The sequence below is a fragment of the Neodiprion lecontei genome, chromosome 1 (genome assembly GCF_021901455.1).
Source record: "Neodiprion lecontei isolate iyNeoLeco1 chromosome 1, iyNeoLeco1.1, whole genome shotgun sequence".
Lineage (NCBI taxonomy): Eukaryota > Metazoa > Arthropoda > Insecta > Hymenoptera > Diprionidae > Neodiprion > Neodiprion lecontei.
Genome location: NC_060260.1, coordinates 26,435,631 through 26,462,251, shown reverse-complemented (window position 1 = coordinate 26,462,251; position 26,621 = coordinate 26,435,631). Strand labels below are relative to the sequence as shown.

At 39.7% G+C, this 26,621-nt stretch overlaps 1 protein-coding gene across 5 annotated transcripts in view; it reads right to left on the bottom strand.

Annotated features, from left to right (window-relative positions):
- The window catches only part of LOC107221926 (octopamine receptor Oamb), a 120,388-nt gene that overhangs the window by 76,469 nt on the left and 17,298 nt on the right, over nt 1–26,621 (bottom strand). For 3 of the 5 annotated variants that reach the window (XM_046731394.1, XM_046731387.1, XM_046731404.1), the window contains exon 1: nt 9,406–9,728. The exons of 1 other annotated variant lie outside the window; for it this stretch is intronic. The gene's annotated coding sequence lies outside the window, so the exon portion shown is untranslated. Of the gene's footprint in view, nt 1–9,405; nt 9,732–26,621 lie in introns of those variants that run through there. One more of the 5 variants, XM_046731414.1, reaches the window with a different exon arrangement.

The following is a 26,621-nucleotide window of genomic DNA, read 5'->3' as shown; positions in this document are numbered from 1 at the left end:
GTCTTCATACTGATCCAAAACAAGACAAAGTGCAACATGGATTCAGTCGTTTTCTCATCTATTATTGCCACTTTTATTGCCAATATAATTTTGTATTACAAAAGAACAGTGAATGTGATCATACGAGTAAACTGCTGAAAAGTGGGAAAATTTTGAGAATTTATACCTGGAAAAGTAATTGCTCAATTCGACTGGGAATTATTTTATTCAAAATTATGTAAACCGAGTTTTATTAGCATATTTTTTCTGCTAGAATTATTTCATGAGAAGTGTTAAAACGATTCAACCGATTAACTTAAAACTGGGAGACAGTATACTCGGAATGATCGATTGTTGAGATTTCAATTCCAAAAATTCCCCCACATATTCTGTCATTCTCTCTCATGTCCCGATTTAACGAATCCGAACAATCTGCCGCGATGCATCTAAGAAAAAAGAAAGGACACGAGGATTTCGACGTCGATTTTTAGTATTCTAGGTTCAATTGGAGGGAGTCGGCCAAGAATCCTGTTCTCGTGAAAATGAAATGAGTTTTGCATACCAGGCTCTGCGTGCATTCAGCTCGCTCCGCACCGCCATTCGGATGCATGAATGATTGAGCACACTCCCCGTCATGACTGTAGTGCGAAAAGAGAGACAGATCTGATTCGAGAGGGAGTTACACGGTGATGAGAGACAGAGAGAGTGAAGTGTCACTGAGTGAGTGAAGTGACAGAGATTAGCCACTAGAAGCGTATCAGAGGGTGATGAAGGCATCGGTTTCTTACTTAACGGTACCACTAATGAACCCTTTCAGGCCGATGGATAGACAGATATATGAATCGAATGGTTGAATAGCCGCGAAAGTTACGGGGCAATCAGGGGAAAAATATCATTGAAATATGAAAGTGATAAGCCGTTACAGTTACGACTCTTCGCCTTGCGTTAACAAGCATTTATTGCCGACAGTACGTCGAGTGTGGTTCACTGTCCGAAAGGACAAGATCGGGCTGGTGGAATCATTTGGGTGATCCAGGATGGTTTGCAGATCACCAACGCTACAATGGAGTGTGACGACGTGCGAACGACGAATAAAAACTCATCAGCTCAATGGCCGAGAATCGTTCAAACGGGGACTTGAAGTTGCCCTTGGTCAAACCGAAGTTTAGTGAACACCTTCCAGAACCGCGATTTTTCCGTGAAAGCTGATAATGTGCTGATTCTCAATTTGAGCACGCAATAAGCCCGGACTACGAGAACGTCTGGCACGATGATAAAGCTTGTCGCGCGGCTTACATCGATCTTTCAATGATTGCGTATACCACGAGGGTGAATTCCTTCTAGCTTTGAAACGGCGTATAATAGTATGTATGTAGGGCATGCTTTTCCAATAACGCAAGAGAAGTAATACCTAAGTAGAGTGATCCACTCTTTGAGTCGATTGATCCAACTCATCAAGGTGCGCTATTAATTAATTCACGTGAAGGGTTTCCGGCAAAAAATTCTTGGTGGTTCGATACTTTATCACCCTGTTGTTGGGCAGCTTTATGGTATGTTGCTTGGGGTCTGTAACTTGGGGTCCGATGTACAGATATATAAATATATAGAGATGGATGAAGAAGGCTCGTTTATCGTCAACGAAAAGAAAAGAGCGAAGATTTTCGCGCGTGGACATTTGGGGGAATAAAATTTTATTTAATGAAGTCAAAGAGGACTAGTTTTGTCAACTTCCGAGACTCGACCGTTCCGTTAGTATCTTTTTACTACACAGTCGAAGCAAAGCTGACAGGCCGACGTCATGACTGACGGCTGCTGAGTAATCCTCGCTCATCGAGATAGCCCGAAAGTTGCAGGTTGGAGGACTTCGATAAAAGACGGAGGTTCGCAAAGGGACGAATCTGCTCAAGCTCAAGCCTTTACCCAGTCGGCGTAACGCAGGCCACTTTCCAGAGTTCGGGGGAACTCGGCTGTATTCAGCGAGTGGTTGGGAATAGCGAGCGAATAAGGCACGATGATAGATAGGTGATCCAGGATATTCCGTAATGACAGATCATCGACGCCACGTGCGTGAGAGGTGAAATGATCGATCACAGCCAGATGTGGATCGGTGGGTGAGATATTTCCGAACTAACAAAGATCCCCGACCTCTGGGAGACAGAAGCAAAGTGATGGGTGAGATCGTCCATCGAGAAACGAAGAGAGAGCGAGAGAGAGAGACACGCTTGATTGAGATCCTCGCAGCTTGACCGATAACGCCTACGTACACCTCTAATCGTCCGTGTAATTCATTGATTCTGATGCAGTAGAGATCGTAAATATGGAATAAATTATAACGGGAAAAGTTTTCCGCTAGATTCAAGACGATCGTCAACAGAAATCATGATCGTCACACGAAAGTGTTGCAGTTATAAGAATTCTAAATTCTGGGTTGTAATTGAATTTTCTTTATTCTGGGTAAATAACGCTGCAGACTACTTTTCGTCGAAAAGAAAATTGGCTTACGGAAGTCAGTGGGAAATTCATCGTTGTGGTTCATAACGCGAATATAAATTGAATGACCGTGGTTTGGCGGAATTGAGAGAGCCGAGCCGTTTATACGCCACCCGATTGACCACAAACGATATTGACTAGCTGGAAAATAAAATGATCGGCTCCGTTGGGCACAAGATTTATTATACACGTTATACCGATTGGCCGTAAGAATCTTTGAATAAATTTAGCCAGGCCAGCTGATTACACGCGTCTCGATTAGCCACAAAATTTATCGAGCATAACCCCAAGTTTGAATGATATATATGCAAGAAATTGAACGAAGTCGATATTTCACGTTATCAATCGAACGCCGCGACGGGGCTGAATAATTTCAAAGCGAACAGAGTTTGCTATCCGATGAAAACTTCGAGAATGGCGTGATATGCAAAAAACGAGAATTATACGCATGTATACCTGATTCCGTTATACTCGAAAACGTTTCATAAAATCAAGTTGCAAGTACTGCAAAGTTGATTCGAGTAAATTGACTTCTACGCCGTTGAACCAATTAGTGAATGACACAATTGAATACTTTTCACCGAGATTAATTTTCCCTTTAATACTTTTTGGAATGCATGTGTCAAAAATATATTTTGCAATTGCTAATCGTAATTGTAAGGGAGCTTGAAACAAGAGGAGACTGTTTCGACATCGTGAGCTCTTAATTTTTTCTTGTCATTTTTTTTCTTCCCTCCTTCTTCCGACGGTGCTAAACTCCCCAGACACAGATCCTACTCCGGATTTGGTCCGAGCCACAGGAAACAAGCGGCAAGTGCAAGGTATATGAAGACCGAATTGAGTCAACCGCAAGGATCAACCTGCGAGGTCAGGCGTCAGGATCGGATAGCTTCATTCGTTTCGCTAACCGCTACGGAGTCAGGGAGCTCAAACGACCGGTCCAAAAGGCTCGGAAATTACACATTTCCCCCAGACAACCACTATCATCGTTTAGCGAAAGATTCATTCGTCTAATTGGTGAAAAAGGGCGCGTTTCTACAGCAGGAAAAAAATTCGCAAGAGGAAAATGCTCACTTGGCTATTATTTTATTTGTTACGAATCGTACGTCTTACTTGTTTCGTAGATATGAGTGATTATTTTTTGTATTAACCTTATAAATTGCAAATTACTTTTTTACTTCGTTTTGAAGTACGTTGCGCACATTGAAATCGCAATAACCCGGTTCCCCGTAACAGGACCTGATTATTCTTTCACTCTTACGAGATCATGGTGAAAATTCCGAGTTTTGTTGTAGTTTTTGTATGTTTTTCTGTCGGATTACTTTTTGCTGCATCAAATCAGCTGTAGAAAATATCCGTGTACTCGTTACCACACGCTTAGTGCCGTTGAAAATTACTGTTTAGTAAACATGAAGTTTTTCTATGAATTTTATAATTGGCCCAGACTAAACAGATAAAGTTCTCAGACACCGTGCATGCAAATATTATGTATACTGAGCGTTTAATGTTCACAAACTTGGGTGTTTGAAATCAAATTCTTTGATTCTGACAAGATGATCAAGACTGACTTTTCTTATACACAACACGTCAATTGCTGCACATCGCAATAGGCAGAGTTCATCTGGTCTGCTTCCAAATGCACCAGAGTTTCGAAATTTATCATCTCAATTTCTGCATTCTGAGTTACCAAATATACAGTCATTATTTTGCTAAAACTGTCATGCTAGGCTGCAAATGTATTCAAGATTAAGATTGAAAATGACTGCTGCAAAAATTGATGAAAACTATGCAAAAGGAAAATGTAAACGCACTTCCAAGAGTTGCTATTCTACGAAAAGCCAAGATATTGCAGCATAGAAAGCATCTTGGGATAATCTTGAACAAGAATTAAATAAAGCTGAAGATACTTTTGAGTAATTAATATAAAAATTCATTCTCCAAATCTCGGTGAAACAATAAATGTCCAAGACAAACAGAAACATAATTACTGTATAAGAAAAATACTAGCTATAATTTCTATAACCAAGCAATTGCTCAGCACTAAGTATAAGTACTATTTTTTCAAATGATTCGTTTGCAATTTCAACTATGTGTGTGTGTGTATAATAATGAGTGAATGGAAGCGCGATACGAGAGGAAAATTTAGAACAAGCCAAACGGATTGTTCGATTTTTACGACGGAAACGCAACTCAGCAATGTGTTTTTATTCGTAGGTACGTAGGTATATGGCCCAGATGGGGGCAATATAAAAGAAGATGTGAGAAAAGGTAAAATTGCGAAGATACGAATCGTGCCTGGCACTTGATATCAAGACGGAAAACCAGGAGGCACAGTACAATGCGTGCTGTGTAAGGTTTCCGTGGCGTGCTTCACCCCTCCGCTTTGTATGTTGAATTGTTTACACGGTCCTAAACATGGATTTTATGATTCAAGTGATTCATCGTATTGTTTCTTGCTTCACAGGTTACGGAGTTCGAACGAAATGATAATTCGACAAGCAAATTCGTTGGATATACCCGCATAGACGATTGACTTATTCGTCATTTTTGTTTCCCGTAGTATTTTTTCGCCACCGTTTTGTCCCTCGTACTTTTTCTTCGCGAAAAGAACTCTAAGAATAACCACCTTATTTCCAGATTTTTTTTCTTCTATACACTATACACGCTTCAACCCTTATTTTTCCATCCACCCTTCATCCGTCAATTCTGTCGATGTACGTACTATATCAGGGCATATGAGATATTCCGTACCAACTCAACTTCAAATTCCAACCCTCGCCACTTAAGGTTTGATCCAGGTTTTTCTTACGTGAGAATATCGAACCGAATTTTCAAATATATTCATCAACGTTCTTCGGCCTAAGGATTTGTGAAATAATATAAAGATCATGCCTTTCTTTCAAATACACATTTTCTACTCATCCTTAATGCATATTACAAAGAATATTCAATCATTCTCTGACCTTCCGAAAATTTTTCCATTCTACTGTTAAATTTTGCATAAGTCGCTCGATTCAGACCTCCTGCTAGGAAAAATATTATCCCCTTTCCAAAGTGTCTTCTCTTTCATTTCCTTCTCTTTTTTTTCATCTCATACAAGATATATATATATATGCATTGTATATATCTATCGAAATGAATTCGAGAGGTGACAGAGTCGTTGACTGAGTCTTTCAATAAATTGGACCAAATCAATTTCTACACTCGTCTGTTGTTCCCCGGAGTGCCACGGGAGTCGAGGAAAAGAGGCGAGAAAGAGACGGACGAAGCGAAAGGGGGATGCGAAATAGCGAGAGGATTTATCGATCTCCGAAGAGGATTCGGCAAAGCAAAAGCGAAATTAGCCGAAATTGGCGCTACTTTCTTCTGAGCGCTGACCCCTGGCCTCTGGCCTTCCCCAAATGGCGAAGACCGGCCGTCGAGGGAACTGAACTTGGAAAATCGAATGGTTGATATACCTATCAGGGCGAGCCACGTTTCTGTCTGTTCGTACATGCAAGCAGCGAGACCCGAGTTTACCGATTTATCCGTACCCACACAGATTCCGAGAATCCGGTTGGCCATGCTTCTCACGAGTTCGGTTTCGCGACTGGTCAAAATCCACTTACGACACGGTGCCAATCTGTGCAAATCAGAAAACCGCCTGGCGATATCGAGGATTGATAAAGGTCGGTATTGATTTTGTATTACCGGATTGTTTTGAACCTGTCATCGATTTCACGAATCGAGTTGAGACATTTGCGTCGTCATCGTAATCTATTCGAGCAAGCAATTCGAAAGAATTCACGTGTCATGATAACAACCGTTTAAAATTTCTGATCAGCGCAAGTATAAAAATTTCGAGAAACTGAGCTTTCGATGAATCCTTGATTCATGTCGTCCGGACATTATCGTAATAAACAATCGCCGAGTGATGACAGAATGCGGATTTTTTCAACATTATACGTCTAGTCAAATGGGTGAAAATTTTGAATCAACCCCTTTTCTGTGCAGAACCAAGATAAAAGCATGAAAATCCCCAGAGTGAATTCATATAAAAAACAAAACCTAAGTAAATTTACTCGGTGACTCCCGTAATCGAAACGTTCATAAAACTCAGGTACCCTTGTCCTTTCGGGGCAAACTTCCGAATGCTTAGGCATTCTCTTCCAGCCTGTAGCGCAGCTTTAATACACCCAAGGTGGACCTTTTTGGGGGGTAATGTTACCGTAGGCAAGAAAGGGGATCGAACGTCGTTCTAAAGTTGTCTCCACCTATAAATATGCATAACAGGCTTAGCTCGGGGTTCATGATCGCCGACGTAAGGATGAAATCGCGACCTGAACGGAGAAGCGATCGGATGACTCGAACCGATGAGAATCGCCTGGAAAAAAAGCCAAGGCAAAGACCCCCAAATGCCTCTGATACGATATCACGGAAGTGACAAGCGAAGGGTTCGATCTCTCGAAATTCCGAAGCGATTTTGACGAGTTATGGTTTTTTTGTTTTGTTTTGTTTTGAAAAGCTCGGCTTATACTCTAACGTGAAACAATATGCAGTAAAAAGAAATCATGCGATAATAAAGTGGATATAGTTCGACGAAAAGACGTTAGTTTGAGTCAATCGTTATTTGCCCATGAATTTTCCACCAACTTAGCCATTTCCTTAAGTAGAGAAGAGGGAAACGCTAGTTAACGATGAAAAACGCGCCAACTTGGGACTCGGTCGCCTATCTCTTGAGTAAATCTTTTAATACCCTTCGGAGAGGATTTTCTCGCCTTTCCCACCGGGCTGAAAACTTTTCACGCCTCATTTGCTGAAACGCTTTTTACCCATATTTGGATTAACTACTCTGACTCTCACGGTGAAAGAGAAAAATGAAAAGAATATCTCGCTGCAGTAACGTATTCCCCCACTTTTCAACACGGGGCTTTACGACTCGTTCTTTACCTTAATTAATTCATTATTAAAATCCTCGGGGCTTAGCCGATTAGCATTTCGATTACCAAGAACGTTTTTTCATTTTCCCGCTGGACCTTGGGTATACATTGCGTGAAAAAAAGGACTTCCTACACTGTCACCGTAAATTATCTTCGTGGAGCAGCTAAGCATTATTAGTCACGAGTGCAAGCTCTTCAATATAATCTGGATATTCTAAACTGCAGGAAAATAATTTTTGAAATGAGCAAAAAGAAAAAGGAATGACTCGTTTGAAAAGGGTCACATCACAAAATTCAAGAATACACAGCTCATTAGGCGAATCAAGCGTCGGAACTAACGTGCGTGTAAATATGAAATTATATCGTATTCAAATATAAACCGTTGACGGTGAGGAACATGTGAACTTTAAAAGTAAATATTACCGTAGCGCAAATTCGCACAGCTTTGTTAAAAATTTAAACTTTGAACTTCTGAAAAGTAGGTACGACTTTCCGATGTGGCACGTTATTTATTTCCGCAGGGTTCAAAGGACTCTGTTCAATTACTGATCGATAGATAATTTTTTGAGTCCTTCCGCTTCTTACGATGAATCCCAAACGGGGCTTGGACTCGATGAATCCTTGCGTTCCGACCAAAATACGTGGCGCAGGCCTCTGACCGTAAGACTTTTTGGAAAGGCAAGCCCTCGTATCATCATCCCATGAAATAAGGACAAAGGACTGTTCTTCACTCTGGCTAGCGAAGCGAAAACTATCTTTCCTGGGTAAACAAAGTCCGCTCTTTGGCCATGGAATGACACATAAAAGGGTGGGACGGGCCTAAGGGTAGAAAATTTCCGTTTGAAAACTACCGAATCTGGCCTGAAGGGCTTTTGTCGGTGAAGGTATCCGCAAGCTTTAAAAAAAACGGTGACAAGGCGTGAAGGAAAACAAGTCGATAAAGAAATGATTTAGAAAACATCGAGACTTTCAATGTGGTGAATTCAGACTCAACCGGCTCGTATTTATTTCGATTCTTCCACTCGGAATAAAATTCCTCATTCTCCGAATAAATTTCTATGAAATAAACGCTTGATGAATGAAGTACATACTTTTGCTTGGCAAGTAAATTAGTGTGCACCTATACTTTATTTTTATATTCATGATAAAAAAAAGTCAGCGTTTTTTGGTGGAATACAACGGATTTCTTTTGGTTTACTGTTACGAAGAAAATTTATAATTCCATATGTTCTAGTAAATTGGGAAAATTAATAGCCTTAAATGAGTAACTTATTAGATCTTTCTGTACTTTTTCCAAAGACAAAACTGGGCAAAATTTACTTCACTGAAATCGAAAATTATCATTATAATACGCGAAATACATTTGGATTAAGTTGGGTTATAATTTTCAATGTATTTTCGTGTTCCGTTGTAATCGGAAAAAAATTGGTTTATTACTCGGAACCAATCAATCATTGTCATTCGCTCATCGCATAATTTGATATTCATCCTCATTTTGTAAAAATTTTGAAAATTTTGTAAACAAAGGAAACCGCTCAATTTTTATTACCTGGAGCAGAATTTATTCAAACTACAACGATGGTTTTTCCTCCAAATTTCCTACCATAATCTCGTAATTCAATTTCTAATTTTTAATCTATGATATGTGTTATTTGTGCGAATGATAACTTTCGAAACACAAAACTAGAGATAAAACAATCGATTCATGTGCTCAAAAGTACACAGATTCAACGGCGAATGCGTTGATGATGAAATAATGGTAATAAAAATGCATATTTCCGATTGAAGATAAAATTCAAACAATATTTAGTGCGGTGTATAATAACCGGGGGATGAAAAGGAGGGTAAACATAAGGAAGAACCTTTGCACACAACGGTGAAGATAAATGCGGAACGTTGCCTTAACCCGACTTAAAGCATGATGAAATTCGTGGCGATTTGTACTGTAGAATTTCTACAGAGTATAAGACATATATATAATATAATATTCGTGCTATATAGAGCGATGAAAACTCACCAAGATCGAAGGGCGGATAATGAGTCATATCTCAGAGGCTAATCTGCTTTCCTTCGAAAGGTTTATTCACGATTAATCGTGCCTGCGGCTTTCAAATAACACTTTTGATTATTGTTCCACCTCGTCAAAACTTTCTGCCTCTCTGCTGCAGGCTACGATTATCACCACGTTTGTTCGTTCGTTAGTTAGTTTCGCAAACAGGGTACAATTGATTTTTCACTTCATGTCCAGCGCATAGATATTTCACCCGAGAGCATACACGTGAATCCTTTCATTTCACATAATTTTCGCGCACGGATCAGTCTCGAAAGGGATCAAGACAAAAAAAAAAAAAACTAAAAAAAACCAACTAAAGTAAAAAGAGGAAAACAATGAAAAAGAAAAAGCTCGCGATTTCAACAATTGCGATAACTTTTTACCAACCGAGATTTCCCCCTCTCCCAAGGTATCGATTAATTTCAAGCACAACTGGTTTCTCGGGCTTTTATCATTCCGCCTCGCGGCTTTCGCCCTTTTAACGTCATGGTTAAGAACGTCGACGACGCCAAGCCTGAGACCGACGCGTCTGGCACGAGCAGCGGCCGAGAGCTAACTGAACGCTGATCAAGTATTTCGCAGCTTCTGCCGTACGGTGTGTCTACCTACCTTGTGCCTATCTACCGTTTTACGTACATGGCGCAGGTACCGATAACAAAAGTACTTGAATCGAAACGCAGGATCCTCGAAATTAGGGCTCCTTCGTCACGTTCCTCGGAGACGACTTCTGCCCTGAATTTTCAGTCGACACTCTACCGAGGATCGACACGAGGCCGCGAACTCCTTTGATCCCGGCTCCTCGCTGACGGTGGATCGTGAGATGAAAAGATTCCTTCAATCTCGATCAAGATAATTGCGGAAGAGATGAATTTAGAACAGATAAGATGAGTGCAGGAGAATATCGTCCCCGATAATGAGGGGCCAAAGAGGCGATGGATGATATCTAATTCTCTGATTTCCTTTCTTTTTCTTATCAATCAATCAATTAACAACGTTCTAAATTTTTCTCACGACACAGCTGCAGGTGAGAAGTGACAATTAGTTTCACCGACTCGAAGAGTGGTGGAATTATCGCTTTCTTCGTCAAAGTTAAACGTACCTAGATTCGACCAATTTTACTTTTCTCATTCGTTAAATTTCAACCAAATTTCCGCACTGGTACCTCAATGATGAAAAAAAAGACTATTCTCCCACAATAAAACTTTTTTCCTTTTTCCGTAAGATCAATCGGATGGTAAATTAATTGTTAACATGCCGTAATAAGTGGAAAATCAATTCTACTGACTTAAATTGTTCCAATTTTTTCTTTTTTTTTCATCACATTAAAATTATACGTGCAAAAGTACTTTTCATGGGGTTCAACCTCCTTCGGTACTTCTGACGAATCTTGATTATTCCAGGATTAATATTCAGGCATCAATTACACGTTGGCGACAATTATCTTCCTGAAATGTATATATAAATATATCAGGGGGAGAAAAAATGGGAATAACATGAATTCACCGTCGTTGAAGAGTGGAAATCAACCCCTGCAGAAAAGCTTCATCGGAAATTACCGAACACAATTGGGAGAGAAAAGAGAATAAAAAAAAAAATAAAAAATCATATCTGCACCGTTTTGATCGCAGAAGTTGAAACAAGCTTTCCATATTCGCGATAAATATATCTATATCTTGATATCGAGACAACGCTTCCGCAAACGTAAACATACTCGTACGCAAGTGCGCGATAGTCATAGTTATAGGCCTGTTAAATTGTGAAACCGACAAATTCTTAAAGTCAAGCATGTAAAGATAATTAAGCAAATTATGCAAACGCAGCTTGCATAGAGTCAAATATTTCCACTGCAATGGCCACTGACCAAGAAAGACATGCCAAAACTTACCCTCCAAAGTCCAAGCCAAATCAATGTTTCAAAATCCCATGCTAGTGCTACAACCTTACTGTCTAATCTGGTTAAAAAGGAAGATGCTATTGTTACAGACGAAGTAGAATCAGTTACTGTAGATGATTATATTGACGGTCTTGAAAAAATTACCTATCCAACGAGCGTCGAGGTTATTTAAAAAATCTCCGTAGAAAGAATGTGTGTGCATTTAATAAATAGTGACATAATTACAGAGCTAGTTAAAAAAAATAGTTGTAGTGAAAGATCTAGTCTTGAGAATAAGAGCTCTGGTCGAAAAAAAATAAAAGAGTCATTATCTCTAACGTATAATAAGCCCGATGATTCCTAATAGAATTTTAATAGACACGTTAAAAGCAAAGGTTTAACGCTAATTTCAAATATCAACACTACATAAAACTAGGCTTAAATAGGTCGGGACGCTCACATATTCTTTAATTCAAACGACAAGCTTACATCAAGGAAGAAGAAGAACACCTCCTACCGGAATCCCACCAAATACATTACAACACCACCTGCTGGATTTACTTCGACACGGATTCCACGCTTTGCTTTAGTTGTAAACAGAACGAGCATACCGTCAAAATATGTCCAAGTGCTACTGAACATGCACCTACAAATGCCCTTCAATCGCAAGAATCTTTCCCAACTACAAATACTGCCCAAATAAATACTTACAACTATGGAACAGCAAATGAAAATTTTACTTATGAAAATGCGAAGGCAAGTGAGAAATGTCTAATATTTGTAAAGCTAATAAGTAAATCTGTTGAAAATTATACACCAGCCAGAGAAAAATGAATAAAATAACATACACAAAAATTCAGTTTCATGGTGAGATGGCAGAGTATGATAAGGTGAAAAGAATCAGAAAAGCCAACTGCAAAAAATGGTGCTTCGCACACAAATTAGAGAATTTCATTAATTTTAAAAAGGCATGTGCCATAGATAGAAAAATCTTCAAAAGAATTACAAAACATTTACTCAAAGTCTAGACTTTAGAACAAATATGTATGGAACGTTGCCAAAATATTGAAAAATAAATGGCTTGCGATTAAATTTCCTCACATTACTGAAAATCACCAAATGAAGAAAAGATAGATTAAGAATTTGGAAAGGACTTAAGAAATATCCAACAATACCAATAAATTTGTGCTACATCTGGTTGAAAAAGAGAATTACACACAGATTTACCATATACTGATGGAAGCAAATCAAAAAATTCTGTAGCTGTGGTTGAATAAAAAAGTTAAAATCAGTTTGGCTAAAAATGCCTCAATTTTCACTGCAGATTGTTTCGGCCTCTGACAAGCAGTAGACATTACATCAAGTGAGCCTAACCGCAACTATATTATACTTTCTGGTTCCTTGAGTGTCCTGGTGTCCTTAAAAAATCTCGACTTCGGTATAAAATCTAATCCTTAACTGCATGAAATTAGAAGAAAATTTCATGAATTCAAACAGAAAGTAATAAACAAGTATAAAATGGATTCATATTGGTACCTGCGCACGTAGGAATAGAAGGCAAGAAATGGTAAAAAAAAAGTAGCCAAAAGTGTACCTGACTCACGTGCTTCAAATTTGTACAAAATTCCTTTCACTGATTTCAAAGAACAAAGCAAAAATATAGCTACTAATAATACAAAAAAAAAGTTAATAGAATCGGGAACTATTAAAGGTAAAAACTATTTCAAATATTATTATAATGAAGACTGAAACCTAGTTTTCTGGGGAAAAATTGGAACGAGAAATAATAACAATGGTTAACAGATGCAGATCAAGCTATTACAGCGTTAAAGTTTCTTCTTTAAATATTGTTGATAACGCTTTCTGTGAATACGGTTACTAAAGCTAAGATTTTGAACATATATTATGGCAATGTCCGCTGTTCGACAAAGAAAGAATATTATTCATTCAAAATTTGAATAAACCGAAACTTTATCTTCCTCTTAATTCGAGAAACTCTACTTTCGGAACCGTCTGCTGAAATTTACAAAGCTGTACAGTCGTTCTTCAAAAACTGTAATTTAAAATTATAAAACTTGCTAAAATTACCTAAAAAAACTAATTTTTTTTCAATGTATATATATTAGCGTGTTTCAAAAAAAGATGAACATTTTTTTTTTATGCTATCTAAAAATTGATAGTTTACCTAAATGATTGGCACCAAAATTTTTGTTTTTAGATATACTATCAATTTTTGGACACCGTAAGAAAAAAAAAATTCGTTTTTTTTTTGAAACACCATAATATATATATATATATGTAAGCCTTAAGCTTATACGTCCCGGTGCTTTTGTTCAGCTGCAGAATCGGCAGCGAAAAACGTTATACGGTCAGAATCGCACGGCTACAATAACGAGAGTACCGTGTGGTGCAAGCTTGGATGTACCCCACAGCTTTCGTTGAATCTATTTTTAGACAATGGCGTACATTCCGGCTTCAGTTTTATAATGCGGCGCGATTTCATCCGGTGAATTTTTGTCGAGTGATCTCGAAGCTTTCGCATATCTGCACAGCCTTTTTCAAGCGCAAAGATGACGGTCGAATAGAGCGTTTCGTCCATTTATCGATAGATTTCACAACGGTGTGGATAAAAAAGAAACTTATAAAGCTAAAAATTGTGAAAAACAAAAAGAAAAAAAAAATGGGGGAAAAGAACTGTAAGAGAACACTCGTTGCTCGGTACAGATAACCGGTATGTATACCATAAACTTTAACCAACTTTCCTACGGGTAAGCCGGATGTAACACGTACACAGAAAACGATGAAGCTGTATTATGTTTATTGTACCTGCGTTTACATCCCCGGTTTGATATCGCATTTCCATTGTCAGGTGTATTGCATAAACCGTGTAACATGGCAACGCTTCTCCATCAGAGATCACTAAGCGAATATCATCGGAGGAAAATACGGATTAAATGAGCAAACGAAGCGACCCTCCCCAAACATTTACTCTCAGTAAATTATCAACCACAACGGCTATTCGGATCAATACATGACACAAATTTTGAAACCGGCAATCAGTGTTTTAAATTTAAGTTATAACAAATGGTTATCGATTTTTCATGAGATTTCGTTTTACCGGAACAAATAAACAGAAACTATGGATGCATAATTATGGAGTCGAATTTAGATGTTAGGCAAAATTACACGAAAATCAAAGCCGAGTAAGCCTCGCGTTCTAAACTTCAAACCCGTAAAAGCTTCCTTCTCGGTTGAAAATCTGTCTACCATTCGGCAACACGTGTCAACGAATAGTTTTCTGTTTCAAAAGTGAAAGTAAATACTGTGCAAGAAAAACTTGCTCTAAGATATAATTTGAACGTATCCTACGGTGTTAAAACGTCAACTTAACGGATTGAAAAAGCATGCGAGTTACGAAAAGAAACAAAGATCAAATTCCCGGTGTACTAATCAAATGAAAATGTTTCACGGTGCGACACGTTGTATTGTTCAGAGTATCACGCCCGCTCTATCTGGGTCTGTGGAGAGAATGTTGGATGCACTGGGTGCAATTTAGATATTGCAGGAGGTACGCCGCGCTGCGAGTAATATCTAGATTGTGATCCGCGCTCTCAGGCTTCTCTCGGCTCGCTGCAGCACTATTCCCAATTAGATCGATCCTCGTCGGCCTATGAGCTCGCTGCATGGTTTGCGGGGATGTTCGTTACCATGGATATTCACTACGTGGGAGGGAAAATTCCACGGTGGTGCTATATTTTTTTTAACGCTTTCACCGCACGTCGCGAGTCTCGACTGTATTTATTATAAGCTTATAAATAAAATAAACGAGTAGTTTAAAACTGCCTCAACATTTTCCGGAACGTCCACAGTAATCAAACACGGGTTTTCCTAGAAATAACTTTGCAACAGTAGTTTTATTGTGTCAAATAGACATTTTTTAAAATAATATTCGCTTTTCTGTTTCCTAGCTTCTCTTTTTTACGGTAAAGGTAGAAAAATTGCACGTAAAGTAAAATCGTATGCATGTATAACCTAAGGTTATCATTCGTTCGTTAGATCATTCATAATTCGGATGGATTGATTGTTTAAAAAGACGAATAACATCGATATTATTAAGTAAAAATTATCTTTCCTCGGGTTTCTTATTTTAAAATTGTCTCTCGATATCTCTTTTACTTTTATATAATGTTTTTTTACGATTGACTTAACTTTGATAATTGTGTCGTGAAGGTCTTCAGCAGATGTATGGCAATAACAGCGACTTATTCGTTACCAAGCAAGGACCCACTCTCCCTTTTGATTTTGATAATATTCCAATCGATTTGTGTCATAATTTAATGTTATTTGTTTACACTAATTATTTACCGTTAGAACTTTCATCGTCATTTATTGTTTTTAATTTTTAATACTATCGTTATTTAATGCGTATACGAAATAATTGACCCTACGAGTCAAATATATTTAGTCGTTGTTTTGATTTTAAGCGGGTATACTTGATTCGTTACGTGACTCTGGACGAATGATCGATGAAAATGAATGATGGAATTATTTCCCCAATGGATTTTAAATGTATCGAACGATTTCGTATCGTTGCCGATGCAAAGAGAAGCCCCGTAAGCGACATTTTAATAACAGCCCCAAAGATGAACAACTCCAAGAAGCCGTTCCATAGGCGCGAAACGTGAAACAGGCGATGCTTAAGTTGAAAGGGTGCAGGGACTCGGATATGTTTTTTGCCGAGACCTAAGAGATCTATGTACACTGAACATACCTATACGATACCATGTATACGAATGCAGAGAAGAGAAGCCGCGAAAAGCTTTTGGGGAGAAAACAGTGGGGAAAATCTTGGGGTTCGGGGTTTGGGTTTTAGAATTTCCATTTAAAGCTGGAAGTTTCGAAAGTAAACGCCGGGTTTCGTGTCGAGCGTGGGTGAGAGCGATCAATCACTCACGCTGTTCGTGCGAACTGATAGGTAACACTGATCGCGCTCATATTTACTTGGCGTAACTCTATCAGTCTCTCAACTTATCCTCAACGTATAAGGCTAACAATAAGTCAACTTCCCCCTGCAGTGAGAACGTTCAAAGTTTTCTTACACCGCGAACCGCGGTCGCTCTGCACTCGGGTTGCACGTAATTCGAACTTCCTTTGCTCACCCATCCTGAATCCAACTTTACATCCGGCTCACCACCCCCGACTTCCGTTGCGTCTTCAGTTTTCTCGGACTTCTTGCGCAACCGCACCGCGGTTGCACACCTAGATTCGGATAATCCTAAAGTGCTGCCTTCTATGCACGTTTCCTTCTCACTGCGACACAATTTCCTTACTCGTTCCCGGAACTAAGCGCATAACCCGAAACCCGCAGGACTTCTTGCGTGCAAAACACCCGACTCTGGCAGATTTACGACATACAGCTGCGAAGCATTTTTTTTTTAACACACACAGGATGGATTATCGCTTATTGATTCCGTTGTGGCCTAAATTTTCTACGCGTAATCAGAGATAATGGTCACAAATGATGCAAACACCGATTTTCAAACAATCAAGTGTCTCAAATATCATAAACTTGTGTCCAAAACTTGTCCAAAGTTGAATTTAAGTCACAAATCAAGTAATTGTTGAAGAGATTAAAAACACAATTAATAAGTATGCAGAATTTTGTGAAGGTGATCCACATATGGCACATCTACCCTACGGCTGTCTGAAATATATTTTTGCGATTCACGCGGTCAGTTTTTATAATATTTCTGCGTTACACCAATTCCCCTTTCACATAACTTGCATCAGACTTCGACCTTACCTCAATTTGTACCGATGTACAAACCACCTGCCAACTATCCCTAGACCCCTTCTTATCGCCGTCCTATGATCAATGCCTTTCTCACTTTACCACTCTCAGAATTAAGCTTTCCTTTCATTTTCACGGACCAAATCAATTGTTTACGATTTCTCCACCAAGAAGGACGTATATTTCTCACCATTCACCAACAAGCACGAGTTCGTATCAATAATTCAACGCAACTTTTCTAACTTTTAATGATAATTGAATTTTAGTAAAGCTTCTGTCGCAAACAGAATCACCGATCTGGCAATGAGCTTTCATTAGTGTCGCAGGACGCTCGCCGAGCTCAACGGTATTAAGTCAGAGCAGATGAGAATTCTCGCGAACAGCAAAGCTCGGTGAAAATCATTTGAAATTCAGGTTTCAGCGCATGTATAACCCCTGCTTAAGAAAGCTCGGAGCATACCGTTTCGCGGTTCAGATTTCCGTGCATCATTCATGCTTTCCGAGATCCCAGTAGTGTCGTGCCCGTAATGTTCGCCCTGCTGTATATACGTATGAATATATGTATGTTGTATATACATACATGGATACGTGATTACCCAGCCGTATTCTGGACGAAGTGTCGTGGGGGAAAAGCCCACTCGTCATGCGTGAAAAACTTTCCAAGCCACCCACGTATCTGCGTGTATCGAGTGATCGTTTTCTCAGCTTCCCTACTCAACACATCTGTATCGTTATAATTTTGATCGAATGATCACACTTTGCTTGAGGAGTTTTACTTGATCCAGTTTCTCACGAGCCTCGAACGAACTCAAGAACTTCTTCGCTTCGCATCTCACGAGAGTATTAAGGATGCACGAAAGGTACAATCCAGTCAAAGAGCTGTCAAGATCGAAGTATCATACTAGGAAGATTTTAAAATGCAACTGAAATTCATCGAGTTGAATTCGGTTGGAACAACATGCCTTTGGTAAAAGATTTTTTTTTTCTCCAAAAACCATCAGCTAAAATAGCATAATTGTTTATGAATGTAAAGAGATCCCAATATCAAATCTTTTTTAGTATGAAAATTTCGGATTGTTTTTACAAAATAATGAACAAAGTCATATTTTCTATATCATTTCTCGGTTGATCAAAGAAAGACACAATTAGTAGAATAATAATAATTGACGAACGGTAAGCCAATGCATTAATAAAAAATACTCGACCGTCAACCAATATCTGATTTTGTAGATTTGTAGAGAATTTAATTTTGAACAAAATAAGTTCTGTTTAATTAAAATCGGGCGATTTTATCATTGTTGAAATGATTCGATAAATAGGATCTTTTTCAAGTCGTCAATAATTGCGCGATTGCAGCTGAAATTTATGGTCTCTTGATTTTTTTCCGTGCCAAGAGAATATTATTTCAACTAAATTCAACTTGACTAAGTTCAGCTGTATTTTCAAACCTCGGTCACAAAATATTTCTACCTCAACAGCCCTTTGACTGGACTGTACGTTTGATACATCCTTAATTGCTCGGTATGAATTAAAAGCCGCGGACAATCTTGCACCGGTGAATTCTGCTGACTCCTGGATTATCTCCTCGTGTTCCGGAAACCCGGGACGGATGCAGTTCGCTTGAAACTCCCGGGTTGGAACGAGGAAAAAAGGGTCAACAAAGCTCAAGAGAGTAAGAAATAGGTATAGAAAGAGAATCGGAGCTGGGAAAAAGCAGTGAGCTCGATTCCTCCAACTTTTCATGCGCTTTTTTCAGCCCATGTCGGAGACTATCTTGCAGTACGAAACCGTAAAGCGATATCACGATGGTCCGGGATTGGACGGGGTCAGAACAGGGTTCCGTGTGAACCTCGCTCCCCTCCAGAGGGTGAGTATAAATGGCTGTGATTGGGACTCGGGGCTGAGAGGATCAGGGGATTATCCGTTAAAACTGGATCCTCGAGTTCGGATTGAAAAACGGTTAACTGTGTGTTTTTCCCCCATCGAATCTTCCCGGTCGGTGATTTCGCCGCGTGTGGTTTCCAACTCCGTGGGACGGTATCACCCGCAAAATTGTCTTGGAATCGGAAAGCGTTCTATACGAGCTGACTCGCATTAACCAACTTCCGGTATTTCCGCATCTTTGCCAATTTTGTACGGTTGGGTATTCAACGAGGTACCGATTGAGATAAAAATTTCAGATTTCAGATTTAATCCAGAATTTTTCACATCAAAGTATTCTTCGAGTGACAAAACTCTGTTTCTTTTAACTTTTTTTTTAATCACCGTGCTACCTGAGACATGCTCTAATTCACTAATATCCGAAACACCTATCTTTTAGAACCTGAAAAAAATTCAGAATATCTTAAAAAAATATTATAAAATTTTTCAGCTAATGTCAAAATTGGAGTTTTTATCACTACAAATTATTATATTGATATTTTTTTGTCAAGACAACATATCTCGTACTGTATGAAAATTTCATTATCGACGAGAGCACAGAATTTTTTTTTATAACGTTTTACTACATTTTTTATAATTTTCCTAGATTTTTGAAAATGATTGCTCCGTAAACAGCTAATTTAATCATGCGTGAGTCAAGGATCGTTCAAATGTTTTTTTTGTCAACTGGAGCCTCCGCTTTGCAAACAGTACTTTCATATAAAAATTTCCCGGAGCAATTCTAGAATCTCAACATGCGATCCTAATCGATACCTCGTGGAATTCCGCACCGTTAACAGATGAAAACTCAGAAAAAACTGACTATAGAAGTTAATTTCGGAACGCAAAAATTTTAGTCTGCTATATTTGTGGAGCTCCACTATGCCATTAATCACCCTCGGCTGATTATTTTATCGGCACAAAATTAGCCGAAGCCAAGTAACTCTGCGTTGTATTCTAATTTTAGATAAATTACGCGGGTGCTTGTCTGGGCCCTATTCTTTTTCGAATGAGAAAAAATATGTTCAACGACAAGAGAATTAGGGTTCTAGTACCGTGTTCGGTACAATTACGGTGAGGCACATTTTACTTTTTAAATGATTCTAATCCAGCTCGAAGTCCGCCTAATATGATCAACCGTATCGATCTCATCAGCTGTTTCAATTCTGCAGTTTATAAAGCACGGAGTTAGAATATAGCGTACAAGAGAAATAACGAGCAAATGAGAAACAGTCTGGTAACGTGAAGCCTTCTTCTTAATCTCGATTACAAATCAACACTGTTATTGTATGTGCAGCAAGCTCGTTTACACCTCGATCGAAAAATAAACTGTTTAACAAGCTTTCGCAGTGTAATCGGGGTTATTTTTATCATCGAAAATCGTGCGGTCGTCCAATTGATGTACGGGGTGATTATTTGAAATCGAAGTTTTCACCACTAGGGAAAACATGAGCCAAGTAAACGTTCAATAGTTACTTTATACCGCCATCTGTATAAAAGATTCTGAGCCATATATATTCTTTACGATCTTCTTTACTCCGCGAGTATAAACTGCTAGCGATTTATGATGTAGTACGTCTGGCATGCACGCGGTCAGCACGAGATTCACGCGGACCGTTTTGCCAGATGACGACCTCAGGGTCTGCCCATCCGAAATCCTGCGAGGGATCTTACCTCGGGTCGTCTGCAAAGGATGGTAGAATCACTTAGCGGTTAGTTAAACGTAGACGGAGCTCGCTTCAGTAGCGTGATGCTTGACTGTAATGCTGTGTAGAGGAAATGAACGGAGTTTGGGAAACACTCGCGGAGGTCCTAGATTTGGGAGATGGGAATCTTCGGGGAGCTTCGGATAGACGCGGGTATTAAACTCTCCCGAAGGAACACTTGTAGTCCTTCCATACGTGATGCATGTATAACGTAACACGTACGTTCAAGGTATCCAATAAAAATCTCAGGGCGTTACGGCGTCGAGTGCACAGCCTTTATACCGCCGTTGAAGAGGAATCGATCTTCGAAAAAGGGTCAAGACTTTTCCTCGTCATACATATAACGGCTCTTTCCGCTGAGACGACGCACGGAGGTTGCCAATGTTTCTTGCCACTTGAATCAATGATGTTTCACGGTTACGATGAAACGCCACTGTCGAAATAAGAATATTATTGTCAGGCCTCGCGTATAGTTTTGCCATTTTTCAAGTAATCCACATATCGTTAATCTGCTCCTGGTATGATTATAAGATTGTTTTTTTGCTTATTGGTTAGTCACGTAGAGATAGAAGCTACGATTTGGAATTCCATCAAATTTGAATATCGTAACACAAGAGCGTAAAAAAATCTTTGGAAAGTCGTCGTAACACTCAATGTCTTGATAATATATTATTTTCTTTTGTTCAACCTCATCTCGCAATTATTACGAATCCAAACGCGTGATCCGGCCTGAAACTCTTTCGTAAATGTATAAAATTTTGCAAACTATGTGTAATAATTGTAATAATGTTCCGGGTGAGGGGGACAGGAAATCTCGAAATTTTAATGCCACCTTCCGAAGTGTTCCGGACTAATGAGTTTCCCGATCTTCAACTCTTCTCAATCCTATCCCCGTAAATGGAATTGGTTATTTCCTTTCTCGTGCAGCATTTGTCGAGGAGAGACATCGAGCGCATCTTACCGTTCGTCGAGTTGACGTTGGGTAGGGAAGTTGAGATTTAAAATTCTCTAATTTAAACTGGAATGAATTCACTGGGAAATTCTGCGGAGTCTAGTGCTCGGTAAACAGCGAACGACGCTGCGCGTCACGACTTCGCGAATCCTCCCCCAATATGTGTGCAAATTCACGACATCGTCTCAACTCGGTCGCGTCGTTCCGAAGCCCCGTGATTCTTTTCGTCTTCACCGCGACGACATACCGAAAACGCGATAGGACTTAACTGTCGCCTTATTTCACACCCTTGATACCCCTGCACGCCGACCATATAAATCCGGTATATCGAGCATCGGACGCACTAAAAGTGGGCCGTCGCATTTATCTCTGTGAAATATGTATATATATATATACATGTATTTATATAATACACGTACAGGTAGCTGCGAAATCAGCGAATCGCTGTTTCCCGGGCAGCCTTAATTCTAATTGGGAAACTTCTTCCGTACACATTATCACGCGTTTCTCAGCGAGGCAATCTTCCTTCCCCCTGCCAGGATTGGCCGATAGGTATGCTAATGGCGACTCGTTTTCCGTGAAACTGCTCGGAGCTATAGATACCTGTAAGTCTCTGGAAATATTCTTTAATTTCAGCGACTCTCGTCCGCGCGGATATTCGCGACTCCTGCGCATGGCGGTGGTTATAATTCACTTGTAAAAACTTTCCCGAGCGACGAAAACACGCGACAGTTTAAAGTTGGTTAGTACAAGGTAAAACCGGCGATGCACACACGCCAAGAAATAGCCCGGAAGTAAGATTGACGATTACACTGCACAGCGTGAGGAAACCGCATCGCGTGGTAATTACGAAAGACTTGTGTATATTACAAGTGCCTGTATACATATATCTTTTACGCAAATGAGTCTCACCGCAGCGGTGACATTGATACTAATTGCTTTCGAAGAGCGGCCAGAAGCAGCTTAACTTTTAGAATTCATAAAACCCTCTCACGCAGTAAGGTAAGTTTCCCATCGACGATATATTCAATTTGTCGCAAGATAATTTCCCGCTGTGCATATAACGAGCTGCATTGCTGGCCTGAGACCGATTCGTCTCTGCCATAATTCTGCAAGTTAAAACGGGAAAATACTTCAAATTGCGCAATGTCCCGCAAAGCGGTTCATCTCCTCGCTTCTCATTCACGGTACGTGTGTTTTATTTTCATCAAATAAGAACCTCGTGTCATATTGATCAACTATTTGGGGTTTAAATTTGTGACCTAAGATTAAAAAAAAATAAATAAACAAAATAAACAAATAAAAGCAAAGCATTGCCGGCTGAAACGTTCGCTAAATACAAGAAAATTTCTGCACTTTTTTATTCTATCCCTTTTTCTTAAAAAGTTTCAAAAATATGCAGGTGATGGGCACAATAACGAGTCGTATATTTAAGCCTCTATAATAACGACGTAAATCTATTTTCCGCGCTTCTAATATCCCCGTCAGATCTGAAGATGAGGATTTTAGAATTTGAGTAGGTCGCCTTTCGAATTCACGGAGTTCAATATTCTAGCCCCTCGTTATTCGACGGATAATTGCTAATTCAGATGAACATACATACATTACCTTTGTAGCTGAAAGCGCTTTGCCGTCCGACGGGGAAAAGCAACAATACAATTTTCATATTGGAAACTGGTATCGTACGTGTTACGGAGAGGCTGAAAATTCGGGAGCCATTACCGCCCGTGGCAACTTGGGACGGAAACCGACCTGGCAATTTGCTAAGACAGTAAATTTATGGCCTAATTAACGGGTTCTAATGAAAATTGAAATCGTGCAGGCCCACGGACTTTGTAGCCTGCCGAAAGGAAGCGACTCTTCTACCGAGGCGTGCGCCAGAGAATTGGTTAAATCTTCCACTCCTTCTCTTCACCCTCAAGCAACGCCCGATTCTCCCTTTTTCTACCAACTCGACGAGTCTGCCTCCATGCTTCCCGGAATTATACCTTTGCGCGGGGTTTCATTTGCCTCCCTTCGAACGGGCCATAATTTTACCCAAACTTGCAACCATCCCCGACAAAGGCCACCCAGCGCCCTTGGCAAAAACAACCTCTCCAATCAGTATCCTGCGTAAGGGAAGCAAACATCGAACCAGATTTCTCCCGCAGGTAACACAAGCGATTACATTTTAATCACGTCAATCCCACGTTTTCATACCGAGAACGTAAATTACCCGACTATCGATCCAAGTGTCGCATGCAGTTCAGTAGTTTTTCAGAGTCTTAGCAGAACGGTTTTATCAGCAAAATTACTCAAGTGAGGAGGAATTTTTTTTTACCTGCGAGTCAATTTTTGCGCTTTGAACTATAATCTGCAATTTTCATTAACGATGCATTTGGCTTTTTATTCGGTGGGAAATAACGCTCGTTAATTCATTGGCGTTAAGAGCGGTTTCCGTATTGATTTTCTCAGAGTGAGAAAATTTACAACTTCGTAAACATTCTTCATATCCAGCTAATTTCACGCCTTTTAATATTCGGAAACTGTAGACACGGTCTTTGGTTTCTCTTTTTCTAACGGTATTATAAGCAGTTTACAACCAGACAAACAATTCGTCGTTCTGCTTCCGACAAAGTAATAATCCCTCTCAAATCACGCAGTTTGGATAGAGACGAGTTGGCATGTTGGAATCCAACTTCACCCTACATCGTGAGAATTCGCCGGATGGTGTTTACCCATTTGCCGAGGGGGCTGAATGCATGCATTCGTTACACTCGCAATGCACTAATACAACTACAGCAGCAAGTTTGGATAGACGCCAGGACGATTTTCCCTGCTAATTAATTTTCTTGACTCACTTGGCACGCTTCCTAAATTACCACTGCCTAATCCTGCTCACCTTTCGCAACACCTTTATCCTAACTCAACGATTCGTGACGTTGACATCCTTCCACTTTAGTCCTCGACTCGTACGATCCGAGCTCGAATATTTTATCTATTTGAAAACTTCGTTTCGATTTTCCGAGATAAGCTAAGAATCGCTTTAAGTTCGTAGGAATCTTCTTTTTCGCGACCGAATACCGAAGCTCTCAGGAATCTGCGAGGATTGATTTCAACGCGCAATATGAGACTAGTTTTCTAGTCGTTGCACGTGTTATACGTTATACGTTGGACGAAGAGGAGAGAAGAGTACTTTTGTTATCCTAAGAATGAAGAGCTGGAGGCGCGGAGCTTTCATTCCACGCACATTCGGAGTACAAGGCAGCACTTCACATGGAAATAAACCCGATTGAGAATCCTACTGGAATTTTATATTCCTTCGGGGTGGTAAATAAATTCCCGCAATTTCCTTCAGCGAAGAATTCAACCGGGTTCGAACCTCTGAAGCCCGTTCTACAATCCGTGACAAAGTTATAATCCATACATGTACAGACTTGAACATCGTACTCACCGGCGCTGGCAAATGCAAAACCGAAACCGTCTACGGCTACCTGACGCGAAGTTTTGCGGTCACGTTTACACGAGCCGTTACTGCAGACTTATTTGACGTTTTTCTTTTTTTGCTCTCGGATTTTTATTTTCCATCGCTTATATATTCATACACGTATTGTTTACGACTCTGTTGAAATTTATTGTCCGTACATCGTGACGTAAAATTCCTCATCGTCACGGTGCATGTATGCGTAAATGAGAATATACTCGACTTCGTGAAAATTTTCTTTTCCGTAAGGTAAAGCTTAGCAGCTTTGTCTCGATCTATCCAGGCGAAGAAGAATCCATCCATCACGCAAATATTCTTACGAAGGAAAATAATGTTCAATAAAAGACTGTGTTCTAAATGTAACCGTGAGAGGATCTCTCGAATTTCCATGGAATAACGAGGACAGAGATTTTTAACTGAATTAGAGAAAAACAAGGAAGCTCGCGGAAAATTCATAACCGTATTTATTCAAAGTTGTTGAGATCAAGATACGTATATTTGGATCGGTAAACTTTTTCCCTAGCATAGTATTTCTGTCCAAAATGATCGCGAACAAGTCGTACGTAATTAGACGTCATAAAGAAACTGCCCTCAGACTCCGTCCAACTCGTTTCTAATAATCTCATTGTTTAAGTCACACATGGAAGTTTATTAGCCACTTCAGTATCCCGAAACAACAATTCAGGGAAATTGAAATTATACCCTCGATCTAACCAGGCCATTAGTAAGAATCCTCAAGTTCGCAAGTCCTGTAAATGGGTCAGTTTCGGGCCCAAATAACCCGTGCGGTGAAAGAAATCACCTGACGGTTCCCGAAACCGTGTGAAAACACCTTTTCACCTCAACGAAACCTCTATCCACTGTTCGGAAAGCTTCGCTCAATGATTTTCTCTTACTTTTTTGTTCACAGAAAAAAGGCAAAGCAAATTAAGTTCCGACAAACCCACTTGACCACAGTTATTGGCATCGTGATCGGGATAAATTTTTGGGAAAATATTTTGCAACGTGACAACGGAGAAGTATTTACTTTTGCACACGGTGCTCGAATGATTTTGGTACCTGTGCGAATAACGAAATAAAGATAACGTTCAACGAACGGATCTAGGTATTGCCACGTTAATTCCGCTCAAGAGACGGGCCAATTGCACCGAGTGTAGCCATTTGTTTGAGATAAAGAAACGCGATACCAATTTCACCGTACAACGCGGATGGTTTCATCGCATCAGACATAATTTCATGATTTGTTTCTTTCTCATTTTCTTTGCTTCCGTTCTTCTCCACACGCAGAGGTTATTTACGGTCTCGAATCGCTACGACTGGGTTAGGTTCTGTTTTGAACGCTAGACGAGCACAACAACCCTTATACCCAAAGCGCGTATATCTATACATGTACCTTTTCACCCGTATTGGCTAGTCCCTCCTAAATCCAGGTTCCATTGAAAGAAATGTTTCTGCTAACAAACACGCGGAGAACA